Source organism: Zosterops lateralis (genome assembly GCF_965231275.1).
Source record: "Zosterops lateralis genome assembly, chromosome: 6".
Classification (NCBI taxonomy): Eukaryota; Metazoa; Chordata; class Aves; order Passeriformes; family Zosteropidae; genus Zosterops; species Zosterops lateralis.
The window spans coordinates 22,427,792-22,442,919 of record NC_139761.1 but is presented as its reverse complement, the minus strand read 5'-3'; positions in this window follow the sequence as shown (position 1 = coordinate 22,442,919).

Below are 15,128 nucleotides of genomic sequence, written 5' to 3'. Positions count from 1 at the left end.
CAAGTGAAGAAAGCAGCAAAACAGGAGCTGGAGAGAAACTTGTTAGAGGCTGAGACTAGTGCTACTGAATGATAGATTAGCTTTGTGATTGTGGTATGCAGAGGTGTGTCTTGTCAGCATCATTCTTGAATGATGACATTGAGTAGGTTAGTGCTGTCCTTCAAACTGTAGATGCTCTTGCTGTTATTTTGTGGATGTTGAGAGGCCTGCTTAGTGGGTAGAGAATGAGAAGGGAAATTGTAGTAAGGGCAGCAAGAAGCATGATGGAGTGATTCTTGCTGTAACCCCTTCTGTACTGAAGAAGGAAGATGCTACAAAAGCCAGTATGTGTGCCTAGATATTGAAAAAAAAGAAATTATGTCAAGTGGATAAGAACTTTGCTTTTTTGTCTTGAGGAACAGTTTGTAACCAGAGAACTTTTCAGAAAAGCAAAAGTGAAGGATGCTACATTTGTTCAGAAAAGGTATTTTAATAGTCTGTTAGGAGACTATCAGAGGAAGATGAACTTCAGTTTTCATTGTGATACTTCATTTCTGTGTCTTTCACAGAAAGACACTATTCTGTTCCAGTTTGTGTTTTGTGATTGTGGCATCTTTTTGTACCATCAAATGCAGGAAAAAATACTTACAGTAATGCTTCTTAAGGCATAAAGCATAAGGGGGCACTTGCTATAAGGAGGTAAAACAAAATTATCTTAGGCCATTAACTTTAACCAGTACGAGGCTTGAATTCATTACAGAGGACATAATGTCTTAATTATACCAAAGCATCTCTCTTTTTAAAGAAAGTGAATAGTGCCACAGGCAGGTACAGGAAGACTAAACTGGCCCCAGTGCCTGGAGTCCCACATGTGGCTGGGCCTCAGTCACATGACTTATAATATAGATTTACATTGTGGAGACAAAGGGAACTTTCAACAACCTTCTCAAGTTTAATGTGGCTAGAATGCCTTCCCAACAACAAACATGGCTGTCACTGTGAGCCCAGTGAGTTGAAAAGATGTGCTCATTGGCATACTATATAAAGAGAAATCTTGTACCAACTTAAAGAATTAGTAAAACTGGAAAATAGACTGGTACAGCCTGTTACATCAGAAAAAGATGCAAAATATATATACTTGCAGGCAATAATCAGGAAATGTATTGCTGAACCCTGTGTTATGAGCTAGAGTGTCCAATGTCCTAAAGCAGAGATGCCAGTATTATGAGGATGATCAGGGTTTTGCAAAGCCGCCCTCTTGTCCTTGTAGCCTCTGAAGGAAATGGGATGAACAGCATGAAAAAGGCTGTATTGTGTCAGACCAAAGGTCTGCTTGTCTTGGTAGTCTGTCTCTCACAGTGACCTGGTTTGGATACCTGGGGGGTATATGATGATGAAGCAGTAATATAGTGATACTTTTTTTCAGTGTTTTCTCAGCCCAGTGATGTACAAAAGATGTACAAACTTCTTCAAGGCTGGAGAAAACATTTTTGAACTTTTGGTTATAGTATTTATCCTGCAACTGGATTTAAATATATTTTCACAAGGACACATCCCGATGATGAAAACATCAAGTCAGGATTAGCATATCTTTGTTTGTAATCAATTTTCTTAGTAATTATCCTCTTTATAAGTAAATAGCATCTCTTGGAATATTTTTTCCTAATATCAACATCCTGACATTGTTTCTTAAAATGCTTTTTTCCAGCAAGTTTGAAAAGTCTTGTTCTTTCTTTACAATGAGGCTTTTTTGACAGGTATTTGTATGCCCAGTCAACAAGTCCTATGTAATCCACTAACCCATATACATCACTTTTCATAAAATTCATATTGTAAAACTTGTCATTTAACCTTTAATTGTACTCCTGCATGAAAATCCTCAGTATTCCATATCCATATGCATTCAGTTCTAATGTCTACACTTAAAGTGTTCTTCAGAGTTACAGAGTAACTGTGAGAGTCACTTATGGTACTCCTTATAGAGTATTCTAATGTCCCTATTCAGGCTTCATATATTCCTATATCCAAATACGCTGCTTCTCTTTGCTGCCCAAGTGCTGCTCTATCACTACTGTAGGAGGTGATATTTAGGCAGTTGAGTCTGAATCTGAAGTTCTTACCACTGCTTTTCAATGTACAAGGTCCTAGAAAGTAAGAATTTTTAATTTTTTTTAATTAAAAAAATTTATTGCCTTTCCTTTAGCAGCATTATAGCACAATTTTAATTTTGTACTGATCATATTTGTAATTTGCAATACTTAAGAGCTCAGTCTGTTTAGTTTTATCAGAAGAGAATCAGAGGTGTCATGGCTATGTGATAGAAAACCCTTTATGACATTGGAAATACTATGTAATAAACCATCTTTTGTCTTGCAGATGAGCATAAAGATGAACTTGGAGCTAAAGCCTAGGTTCCCTAGATTGGTGCATGTGAGATTTCATTGCTGGAGGCATTTCTAGAGAGGGCCATGATCTGAGACTGGTCTGGCCTGACTAGAGCCCTTGGGCACGGCTGAAGTCCTTGAATTTTCCCTCAGGTTTTGACAACACCAGACAGCCAAAGCTACCATCAGTTGCATTTTAGCTTCCTCCTGCTGTCAAAGAGGGCTCTCGTAGAGATAGCTCACAAACAGGTCTACTTCAAGTCTGTGAAGAGCTGCCTTGTGCATGTCCCAAATATTTTATGAGGTCATAAGATTTAGCTGTTTGATAGAGCTTGGACTCTGGGTTCTTGGGACTCTATTTTAAGGTTAACATGTAAATAAGAAAGATTCCTGCTTGTATTCATCTGTTTTAAATAAGATGTGTATTCTCTGAATGAGGCTCTTGCAGAATCTCTGTTCTGATTATAGAAACTGGAAATAAATCAATATATGAAGGAAGTGTTTTATCTGATATAAAGTGAACTGAGTTGAGAGTGGGAGAAGAGAGGTTTTGCTGACATCTGACTAGATTTACAGTATTGGGCTCTCCATTAATCTGCATGCTTCCTTGACCGTTTCCATAAGTATAAAGTATAAACTGTGATCTGAAGGTCTGTAGGGAGTTTCTATGCTTTTCTTGCTTTGAATTGCAAACCTGAGTGAAGGGTTTGAGGTAATTTATCATGTCCGTTCTTTGGAGTTTTTTTGCAATGATTTTGTTTCCCAGTTTGTCAGGACATTGTCTCTAGACAAGTGAGATGCACTCTGTTTGGAATTTGAAACAATTCCAGAATTTCTTAAATAGCCTTTCATTTCTAAGCCACTGCTTCAGGTCTGCCCACTCCCAAATGGGATGTCATTTAAATGAGCAGGTCAGTTTCAATTGATAGTTTAATGGATATCATTTCATTTTGCCACCACTAACATCCTTTTAAGATAGATTGGCATCATTCTTTTTTTCCATGATAAGTGACTTCAAAGATCAAATGAACAGAGGACTTTGAATTTTCTTTAGCCTATGCTTGTGTCCCAGTATTAATAGCTATGCATATTTGTGGTAGGAGCAACACAGAAATTCCTTTACCACAACTGTTCTAATGAATAAACTGTAAAAAAATTAGATCCTAAGTGGACTGGATGTTTTTAAACAAGAAGATCAAGATCCTTTGGAAATGGCTTCAAGTTTTTAACACCATATTGGGAGTAGAGGGTTGTCCAGTTTTTAAAAGTGATTCTTTTTGTCTCTCATCTATGAGCTGCACCTGTGAGAATTGGGAAGTGTTCCCAGTGAAATATGCTGATTTTTGTTAGATATAAGGAGTTGGAACAAGGAGCAATAGATTGTCTTATGGGAAGGGCTAAGATTTGGCGTATTATTGGTAATGTCAAAAATTTCAGATGTCTAAAAATTAGCTGTTTCAGTCTTATACTTGCAATTTTGTAATTTTTAAATTTTGAGTAATGAAGCCTTTCATCTGATAATTGGATTAATTTCTATTTAAAAAGGAAAAGCTGAATGGTGCTTTTTCACGTGTCCTTAATTTTACATCCCAGGGCTGAGAATTTTCTCAGTTCAGTTTGAATAACTGGTGGTAAGTTTGATAACAGGGCTGACTATGATGCTATTTATCAATTTTGATATTTTTCAAATGATGAAACCTTGCTTCATGCTTTTCCAGCTCATAAAAATAAACTGAAACTACAGATGAATACAAGTAGACTTGCTATGTATTAATAGAGAACTTCTCACATATAAAGAAAAGGGTATTTCAAATCTGGGGTACAAATTTTGTTCTCTACTGTCACAGAACAATTTCCCAGTAAGAACAGATACTTAGTTTTTTTAATGAAATATAGTATAGGGTTTCAGAGTAGTAAACTACATTAATTTAATTCATTTTTTAGTGGGAGAGGGACAGGGAGGTGTCTAAATATGAGAATGTGAACAGATCTCAGGAGTTGCTGCAATAGGGCAGATGCAGCACATAGAGTTTTCAAAACACACTTTAAAAATTGTATCTGGAGATTGGAGAGTTGTACCTAAAGATTTCTCCAATCTTCCTCTGAAAAGTGTCATAGCTCACAGACTGCCTGCAGGTGCAGTGATAGCAGACCAGTGGCTCTGATAAACTAATGCCAGCACTGACATTGATATTTCCCTAGTAATTTTGTCACCAGCTTCCTGAAAGATTCACCAGTGTTGTCTTAGGGCTGTTCTTCACACTGCTTCACAAAATATTTTGCAAGTGCTTGGACTCACCTAGTCCTCCTCCTTGGGGAAATACATGGTCCCATTTTGTGCCAGACACTCCTACTGCTGAATGTTGTATGGTGAGTGAAAGAAGTCCTGTGTTTTCTTTCCTAGCCATCCATGAACAGCAAGGGGAGCTTTCATGAATCTTTTATCCCTTGCTGGTCCTTTCAGATATTGTGGAGACAGGAAGGAGGGAATAAGCCATGCGGGATTTGATTGTGGGTGGGAAGAGGGGGCCATGAGGTGTGGCAGTTGTCCTGCACTCAAAAAATGCAGGGGATAAATGGGGAAGGTGACATTTCACCCTCCTCCCTACACTGATAGGCTGCATGACTCTAAACCATCTGCTTACATATGTATCTAGACATTTAAATAAGAATCTTGTTCAGTACCCCACCCACCCCATAAGTAACAAATAAACCAGAAAATTTGTGTTCTAATGACAAAGCTGCAGTTTGAGTGGCCCATGTTGCTGTAATCAGCGCCCTTCTGCATGTACAGTGCAATGCAGTCAGGCACTTGCATGATTTGTTGTTGGGTTTGAGGGTTGTGTGTCTCAGCCTGTCCATCTGCCCCCTTTTACACGAGGTTCCTGCCTTTGTGTTGGACAGTTGAGAGTTTCTGAATGTACAGCTGCTAGCTTGGATTTTTTTTCTCCCCCTTATGCTGACTTCAAGCTTTATTTACTGCACAGCATCCATACTCCACTCTGAAAAGGAAAGAAGTAATTTCCTTGTTAGTATCTTCAGGGTACCTCCTGCTATGATAGCTTAGAATGTTAATGAATTTGTGTGCTGAGAGTTTGGATGTTATTGTCACATTTATTTCATAAGTGAGGAGTTTGAGACTGAAGCAAAACCCAGGAGTTATCTCTGAATTTGAGTGGCCTAAGATGAGATACACAGACACTGATAATTTGCAGGGACTGACTTTGTACCCTTATGTAGGTCCAAATCACATTTCCAACTTGCTTCCTTAGCAGCTGTGAGTGCTCAGAGCTTCTGCACATCCAGCCACAATTACTGATGAGGTGAGGAGCACTGTCCTTATTGCTGAAGTCTTTCTATGGCTTCTCAGCTAAGAGAGAGATGGCAGCAGGCAGGCATCTCTCCACCAGAGCTGATGGACAGTTGCTTTCATCCTGAGAACCCAGACAGCCTCCTGTTTTGTCCTGTCATTGGGTCTGACTCATTTGTGCTCATCTCCTTCAGTTCTTGCACTTCACCTCTCTGGAGGCATGCCTTCTATGCTCTGTATAAAGTTAGAGTCTCAAAAATAAACTGTGTAATCATTTGATTTAGCATTATTGTAAAGTGTATGGACCAAGGGACAACTTAGGATGGCAGAAAAGGGATTTCCTCCCTTTTGAGTATTTTTATCTGTAACCAGATATATGTATATCTGTGTGTATATATATTATTTATTTTTGAGCCAGGACTTGTTGGTATGTATTCGCTTTGTATTGGAATTTCCTTATAAAGGTATTTTAATTTCTCCAGATATGTTTTGTCTCTGGAAATATTACGATTCCTGAACTTCAAAGGAATTGAAAGAGCAGCCCCAAATGTTTAGTATCATAGAGAATCTGCTGTGAAATAACTTTCTACTACATATCAAGAAAGAGAATAGGTAGGTGAAAACTTGCTATGGAACACTTCATATACTTTTACCTGAATGTCATAGGATGACATGAATTTTGACTCATGTCTTACGGTGATATTTCAAGTATTGTCCTCTTGATTATTTTTTCTAAACTACAAAGTAACGATTGTCTAGTGATGTAAGTCTACTGTTGTTTAACAAATGATAGGCTGCCTTCTAAAGCCTAATTTAGCAAAGTTTTAAAATATCAGAAGTCATAGTGTATATTTTGGGAAGAATGCCTCTGGAACCAGAATCAATAACTTGACTGAGCTGTATTGGTAAAAAGGAGAAGGGTGCAAAGAGAAAATGTTTTCTTTTCAATCCTAATCTTGTTTTCAACAATCCTAAATCCTGTTCTGTTCTCTCCATTTAGAGAAATTAGCACATCTTTAAAAAAAACAAAAAGACAAACACAAACAACCTTCCTCTACATGTTTTTATGTGTTCATTTTTTAGATGTGGGTTGTCAGGCTCTGCTGTTGAATACCCATTTTCTCATGTAAACAGATTCCATTAACCTGAAAGATGAAAATCAGAATATTTGAATTTCCATTATTAATACCATTTTGGGACTGGACTGCAATTGTCATTTTCTTATCCTTGCAGTAAAATACTGCAGTCCACTTCATTCCTTGCTCACACATTACACCTCACACCTGTGCTAAGTATGCATTTTCTGAGCAAAGTGCATTGTTTGCTCAACAGAAGCATAAAAGAGGACACATGGTATGTTGCTGTATCTTCTCTCTGCTAATCACTGTGAGTAAAGTGATGATGATGCACTATGATATGACTCAGAAACAACTTTGGTGAAAACCACAAGTTTATTTCAGGTAAGTTACATCCCAGCCATATGAATACTTAAATGTAACTGTGTATTTGTTCCTGGGAAGAACCCAAATGCTTGTCACAAATAACTGGCGACTGGAAGCATCAGAACTAGTCTATTTTTGAATATGTCTACTCTGTCATTCTGCAAGTACTTCGAGTGTTTAGGATATGGATGAGTACAACTTCTACTGCTTGTCACTGAACTACTGCTGGTAATTGAAAATTGGAATACAGTGTTCCCTGGAGAGTTTGTCATGGAGCTCAAGAGGTTAATATGTAGTTATGTGATGATACTATAATTTTATATGCATCTGCAGATACTGCTAATAGACATTAAAGTGGGCATTTACATCCTTATTATGGGTCAGTACTTGATGTCATAATAAAAAAGTCACATCAGAAAAGTACAGGATAAAAATCTGATTATGCACATTTTGGAATGTAAATGGCTTTAAAATTCAAATTGTCACCTGGTGGGAGGATCAGGAAGGAGCCAGAACAAGGGCAAAGGGGCAAAGCTGTGAGACACAAGGGGCAAGATAAAGGAGGAAGAAGAGACATGCAGGAGTAGGCCTTTGCTTGGGTAGTTTATATCCATATGAATACTATATCCCATTACTTAAGCCCTTCATGTCATCTCATTAAACATAAACTTGAGAGAAAGGTGTACTTTGTAATGGGGTGTGAAGGTCAGTAAACTCCAGATCTTCTGTCTTTCCACAGAGTTCAAATCTGCTCAGTGTTGTGAAGGCTAAAACATCATGTGGGTTAATGCAGGATGTTCATTTGGAAAGCAATATCAAAGGTAATAAAGTTTTCAAGGCAAGGCAACAGCGGAAAATCATAAGTCTGCCTTAAGTAAATATACAAGTAACACTGCAGCTATTGGCCCCAGAGCCTGAGGAGGGGAGGGTACTGAGGAGACAGACTGAATTCTGGAGGGCTGTGTAGCATAAAATCAGTGGAGAAGTATCATGTGGACTAGGGCAGCATGTATGATGCATGTGCAGCTGGATACATCAGGATATACAGTGAGTTCAGCTGCAGATGCATTCAAAGGGTTTCCAACATCACCTTGAGTGTCTGTGGGAGCTGAAACCCTATGGAATGTGGAAATTTGGAAGGCTGCTGACTTTCTATTTCTGCACTACTTTTTCATCCAAGTACATCCTAAAGCACTCTAAAAAGTCTGCAGTTGACTGAAATTTTAGGGATTTTTTTTTTTGTCGGAAATACAGGATGCAAGGCTATAAAGTGAGGTAAACTGTTTGACTGATGGAAGGAAAAGCCTTGTTCTTCCATCTCCACTGCATTGTTTCTTCATGCTTGGCTGTAAATTCCTGCTGCTTACCTTTCCCTCCATTGACTCCTCTGAGTCACATCAACCACTTTAATTGCAAAAAATTACTTGATTTCTGCTGGTGTAGTCAGTTGATTTGGCTTCATGTGCGTGAGGAGTACCAGAGGCAGCCCAAGTCATGATGGCAGGACTGGGACTGGGGTGGGCTGGGAGAAAGTCCTGGGGATAATGATTTGGATGAAGGAGACTCACACAACTGGCAAGCACCAAGGTTTTAACTTTGGCTCCATTATTTGCAGATCTGTGCCCACCACCCCATAGTCTCCCAGGATTCAGCAGCTCATAGGAAATCCACACAGTGCAAGGGTGCAAGAGGGGCTTTGAGGAGGTGCTAAAAGAACTGCGTATGCCTCTTCTCCCAGGTGCTCCTTAACGGTTTTGACACTATCTTTAGCTGAGGAGAGAAGGGACATTTTCTGTGACATAACTGCATATGCTTCCTAAATAGAGATTATGGCTGAAAGGGACTTGTCTGCTCCAGAGAACCCAAAGTGTTGTTTACATGGATGTCTTCTCATTTGGGGTATGATTTGTTTATCTATGAAGAACAATGAATGATGGGGCAAAATTATTGAAAATACTTGGTCTCTCTACATCATGTTGCATGTGATGAGAACCAGCTTTTCTGGTAAGTGAGAATGTTACAAAAAATGCTATCTATCTTTTCCAACAGCTTTCAGTAAAAGTACTGAAATGTTGAGGCCTACAAATAGCCTGCTCTGCGGGTTTTTAGGATCTGATATAAGGCAATTTTCTCAAGAAAACAGGAGGCACAGAGAGACGTTAAAATTTTGCAAGGATTATAGGGCAGCTGTATAGCAGACCTGAAAGGCTTTTGAAATTGCATCAGTAGAGGCCTTAGTGTAGGGCCTGTGTCCCTACACTAATGAAGTGCAAATAAAACTCCCAAGATCCACTCCATTCAGTGGATCAGTGAGACACCAAGCAGGCTGGTGACAATCAGTCAGCTACTGAGTCATTTAGGGATTAATGGATCCTTGTTTGTGAATGGGCATGTCCCTTGGCTCAGATCGCTTCAGGCTGCTGAGAGAACAGGAATGGAGAAGTCCATCCCCCTGTTTGCAATTAGTGTTTGTTATTAAATGCTGACAGTGTGTTCTCTCTTCTCATGTATCTCATCTTTGTTTATGCATTGGATGTTGGCACAGGCTTCTATGCTGTAATGTCTTGAATTAGCTGCTGTTGAAAGGAGTCCAAGGAGCAGTGTGCTCTGAGGAGGACAGGAGGGTGGGAGAGTGGCTTGGCATCAAAAGAGCAGGAGCAATTTTGAGGAAAGGATGAAAATGGGTTTAGTTAAGTGGGAGGCTGGCAAGGAGCAAGCAGCAATGAGTCTGTGCACATCTCTGCTGCTCATATGTGATGCAAAACACTTTGATGGGAATAAGGGGCTAGATAGGAAATGTAACCAATGGCAGGAAGGGGAGATAGCCTTGGAAATGGTTTGGTAGAAGGTGGTTGTGACAGACATGGTATCTTCAGGTAGATAGATTGTTCTTGAGTTAGGAAGCATGAGACCTAACAGTAGGAGACTGCAATCACTGGAGATCACTATAGGGATAGAAATATATAGAGAAGTGACAACAGAACTCAGGCTGTCTGTGGAGGATGAGGAAGAGACTAAAAGAAGAGAGAAGAATGGAGAAAAAACAATACTGTAATCTCTAAACTCCCAGCAGATTTGAAGGGCATCAGTAGGTGTGTAGGACAAGAGAGTAGCTCTCTGACTGGGAGAGCAGACTTATTCTAGTCTGTAGGTTTAAACAACACCTAGGTGGTTTAAGATGCAACATCTAGGATAAACACTAAGGCAAATCTGCAGCAGTGTGTGGCACAACAAGCAGTCTGAGTTAGCCATTTTGCAGGTCAGGTCTTTCATCTGCTTGTGTGATGAGAAAAAATGTGCCAGGATCTACAAGGAAAAGGTATAGGTTGGTTGTAAGAGGCCAAGACTTTGAGCTCTGTCTCCTGCAGCCCATCTGCTCAGAATGGCTGCAACAGGTTATTTTAAGATGAGAAATAAACCCAAAGTGAGTTGATTTTTCTTTGTCTAGGAGGTAGATACCATCTCTGCCACTCCTGCTTTCTTCTATAGGGGGGTGAAATGTTAAATAGGAATAAACAGTTCATCTCGTTGGAGTGCTACTTTATTATAACACTTATCGTGTTTCTTCTCACAGTGGGAATAGACAGGGAAGGGTAGCATGAGGCCAGGTTTGCCTCCACTGGATGCATTCACTCACTGTGTCAACTTTTGACTTGACTGGTTACGGATTTGTTTGGTCCATCTAGCACATTCCTAAAATACAGGTAGCTTTGGCAGTTGTACCAACTAGAGCCTTGATGTTCACTACTTACCTGGAGTGGAGTGGGACAAACAGCATTATCAGGTACTGTTTATTGATCACCGCATGATCAGTATGTAACTGCCCCTCTGTGTTTTGCAGTTTTCGTCCTGTGAATATTTGGCTCTAGTCTCTGCAAACTTTGCTCCAGAGTATCTTTGACAGTGCAACTGACTGCTTCTAGTTACTTCAGGTATTTTGGATGCATAGCTCTGTTAATCCAGAGCTCCAGAGCTGTATTTGTTGGAGCAAATACAGGTCCACATCACCAGAAGGATACCTTGCTCCACTTACCCAGCCCAATTGGAGTGAGCATCTTTCTTTTCCCATTTCTTACTTAGTCTTTCCTGGTCTTCCCATCCCTCTGATGCTGCTCTGCCACTGCTTCTCCCTCATAGCCCACATTCAGGTGTGGCTCTTTAAAAGCAACCTCTGTCAATATTTGTCATTAATCTGCTTCCATTTTTATTTATAAAAGAAAGAGAGAGAGTGAGAACAGAACAGCAGCAGTAGCAGGGCAATTGCAGATGAATAATGAAAGGATTCATCACAGCCATACCAGGATATATATATTTTTTGCAGCCAAGCGAGACGGATTCCCATCACAGCTCGGGGACTCGTTCCACAAAACCACTCATCTTTCATGCTGGGGGGAAGGGAAAGGTGGAGACAGTATCATTATGGATGTAACAGGGCTCTGAAGTGACTGGTCAAGGTTGCTGCTTCAGTCACAAGGAATCTGCTTACAGGAATTTTCTTTCCAGCAGGTGTTACTGCCTGGTAAAGTGGCCTTCTACAGCAGTCTGCCACTTGTGAAAGGGAGGCTTAGGGTTTGCTAACAGGGATGCTTACTAAGTGTTCAAGTCACCACGGAATGTCCAAGTGATGATTTCACTGGAGTGAAAACTTGTTTGAGACGGAATGAGGGACACACTGGGCAATGCAAGTGTCACTCTTTCTCACATTTTTGTCACTTGAGCCCACTCTCAAGTTCTGTGTCATATCAACAAACACCTCTCAGCTTGACCTGCACCATCTAACTTTACAAATACATCTGTCCTGTTGAACACAAATGTTTTGTTCTTCTTGTTCCCTTTTAGTAGGTTAGGTAGAAGAAAATTTGTCAGATGAGAGTGTTGAAGCATTCTGGGGTCTGGAAGAACTTTGTGAAGCCAGAGGGGAAAGAACTGCCGTTTATAAAAGATGAAAAAACCCCAACAACAACCAACTGACCAGACACAAAAACAAACAACAAATGCCTGAAATATGTCTGATTGGTTGGGGTGTGCGCTCAAATCCAGAAAGGTCTCTGTTTTCTCCTGTCTTCCAGGTCCAGGGTGGCAGTGTCAGTGCTTCAATGCTGTTTGACCTCTGTGTGCCTGGGTGAACACAGATGTAGTGGTTACATTCCTTCACAGCTGAAGAGAGTCTGACTCTCCAGCCCTCTTGTGCTTGTAGTGAGGCAATCCAGGGAATGCAACTGCTGTTCTGAGGCATTGATGAGCTGTGCTGAGTAATTCTTAGATGCAGAAGTGCAGTTACTGTCTTCTCCTGGGGATTGGAAGGTCTGAGTTTAAGGAAAGAGCATAGCATATGACTTTTTCCATCTAGGAAAGCATAAAGCAGGTTGATTTAAAGGGCAGGATGGTCTTATTTTCAGGTGCTGCAAAAGAGTGCTTCAGCCATGATAGGCCTCATTGCATACAACTACAGAAACTGATTCTTATATAGCCTGTGCTTAGTGGCTTCTTACTTTTTTTCCTGAAGGAACTTTTTTTTTTTGTATCCCCATAGGATCACGTCCCTGAAAGTGGTTAAGAAACTGTTATTGCTCATGGTCACCCCCTGACGTTGGTTGGATATAGCCAAGTGTTTGGACATTAAGGGAAAACCAAAAACCCCATCAACTTACTTATGTTTACAAAACTGGGTTTCCTGGGCAGGTGAGAATCTTGAGTAGTTCTGAAAATACTGTGCTCCTTCTGTTTTTCTTGGTGGCATTACAGATTATTAATGGAAAGCTTGCTTTGTCACAGCCTGGGAAATTGCCTTGCTTCTAACTGGTGCTTTCCAGGTAGATATATACTTGATGTGTAATAAATGTGTAGTAATGTGTTTGTGGAGGAGAAGTTCTCTTCTGACTCCTACCAGTGGATGGTTTTGTGAGATCTCATCCCTCCGGTCACCTTTGTCCCAGTGATACTCTGAATTCTTTTGTTTCAAGTTTTTAGTGGCTCCATGCAGTGACTAACTTAGGGCATTCTTTATTTGGACTCCATGTCTATTCTGTCTAGACCCCTCCTCTTCCTCCAAACACTCCCAAGCAAACCAGTAGCTCGTGACTGTATTCTGTTGAAGGTCCCAGTTTTTAGGGCTTCTTGCTGTGTATCCACTGACACAGGCAGTAGCACCATGGCACAAGGTGATGATCAACTCTCTATCACTGAGATATTTTGCATTTAAGTAACGAACATAGATTTTTGTTAGCCTTGAACAATCTGTAAAATATTGCATGTAAGAAAATTATTTGTCTTGCCAAAGGCTTGTGATGCAGCAGCACACAGTCTTTTACTGGAGATTTCTCCTCTCAGACATGTAGGCTCTTCTCAGTTGGAAATATTTAACACCCTATTAGTTTCTGATGTGTGCTTTAATATATTGGTGATCTTGATGTTCCCTGAGAGGCTTCGAATTATGAGGATATAACAGGTGCAGGTTTGCATAACCTTCTTTGAAATGCTCCACTCCATCTGATGCAAACTTAGGTTATTTTAGTGTGAGTGTGCTGAAAAATCTACACAGTATCAAGTGAGGTGGATGAAGAGCTCTAAATTCCTCCAGCAAAGTTGTGTGAAGAAAACTGACCAAGTGGTCTTCTGGAAAAGTAATACTTCAAAGAATCTGAGGACCAAGGTGCCCTGAGCTACTGCCGTAGCCTGTGGGATCAATGTAAACTCAGTCTTTCCTCTCTTTCTGTACTCCTATACTCCCTAGAAGGTTTTGGTCCGTATTGAAGTTCATCTGCCCCTAAGGCTTTACAGACTTTGAATAAGAGCATTTACTGTTCAGAGAACATACTGTCCAAGCAGAGAGGGATGTGGGTGTAGGCCACAAGGAGTAAAGGTGAGGAAGGGCAGGATGATACATGATCTGTTACGACATCAGTGTGAAATGAAATTGCAAAAAAGAGATACTACTAAACTGCTGATTGCTGAATTTATTGTCCTTAACCTTCAGGACCTGAGCCAGAGCATCTCAGGATGCTAGCTAAAGCACACTGAAAAGTCATCAGGGAAGATACCTGTATGAAGGTATGTGCAGGCAGGAAGAACCAAGATAAGAGGTAGATGTGTTTTGAATAGAGATCTAGCTGGAGAACAGAGCTCACATTTTGGAGATGTTAACAGAGAAATATGGTTTGGGTTGAAAGCTGAGCAATTTTTTGTTCCTTATATCTTAACCTATTGTCCACCTTCTTTGGGTTTTTTAATTTTGAAAGCCAGACTACCCTGCTGACTGTGTGCATGCATTTCATTTGGTGTATGCCCTACCAAAGCAGTGGGAGCCAGCTAGAGAGTGGTGTTTGCTTGTCCCCAGGCTTTTTCCCTTGTGTTCTTTCTTTCTGGTGAAGGAGGCACAAGAGGAGACCCAGGCTCAGTATACATCCACCTCAGATTTGAGGCCTGAGTTGGGGAGGTGCTTTGCTGGTGACAGTGGCATGGTGATTGATAAATATTGTTCTGTTTTCTGCGGTCTCCATTATTTGTGTTTCAAAACTGCTTTCAATGAAAAGGTCCCTCTTTCTAAGAGCAATGTAAAAGGCCAAACTATTAACTGTGGGAATAGTATTTTCTGGGCCCCTGCTATCAAGAGGCAGCCATTCAGCAGTGTCTTCCCTAAAGAGATCAGTCATCCCAGCTGTTGCTTTGCCAGGGCTGCTCTCAGGTGATTCCTTCCTGTGTCTGAGGGCATGAAGGCAAAGTGAATCTTCCCTTGTTGATTCCTGAAGCAGTTAGAAGAACTGAGGACTTGTAATGATTTCAGCCAGTTTCTGCTGTATGTTTCTGGTTAAGGACCTAAAGACAGTGCTGGCATCAGGGACGTGGAGCTGTTGAACCCTACTCTGCCTGGGTCTGAAAAGTTGTAAAACAATGAAAAGGGCTGTTTCAGCTGTTCTTGTCTGCAACAGCTATGGTGGCTGATAGGCTCAGCTTAGCTGGGGAAGAGACTTTGGGTTCTATCTGAGGAAGCATTTGAACTCAAGAAGCTTTATA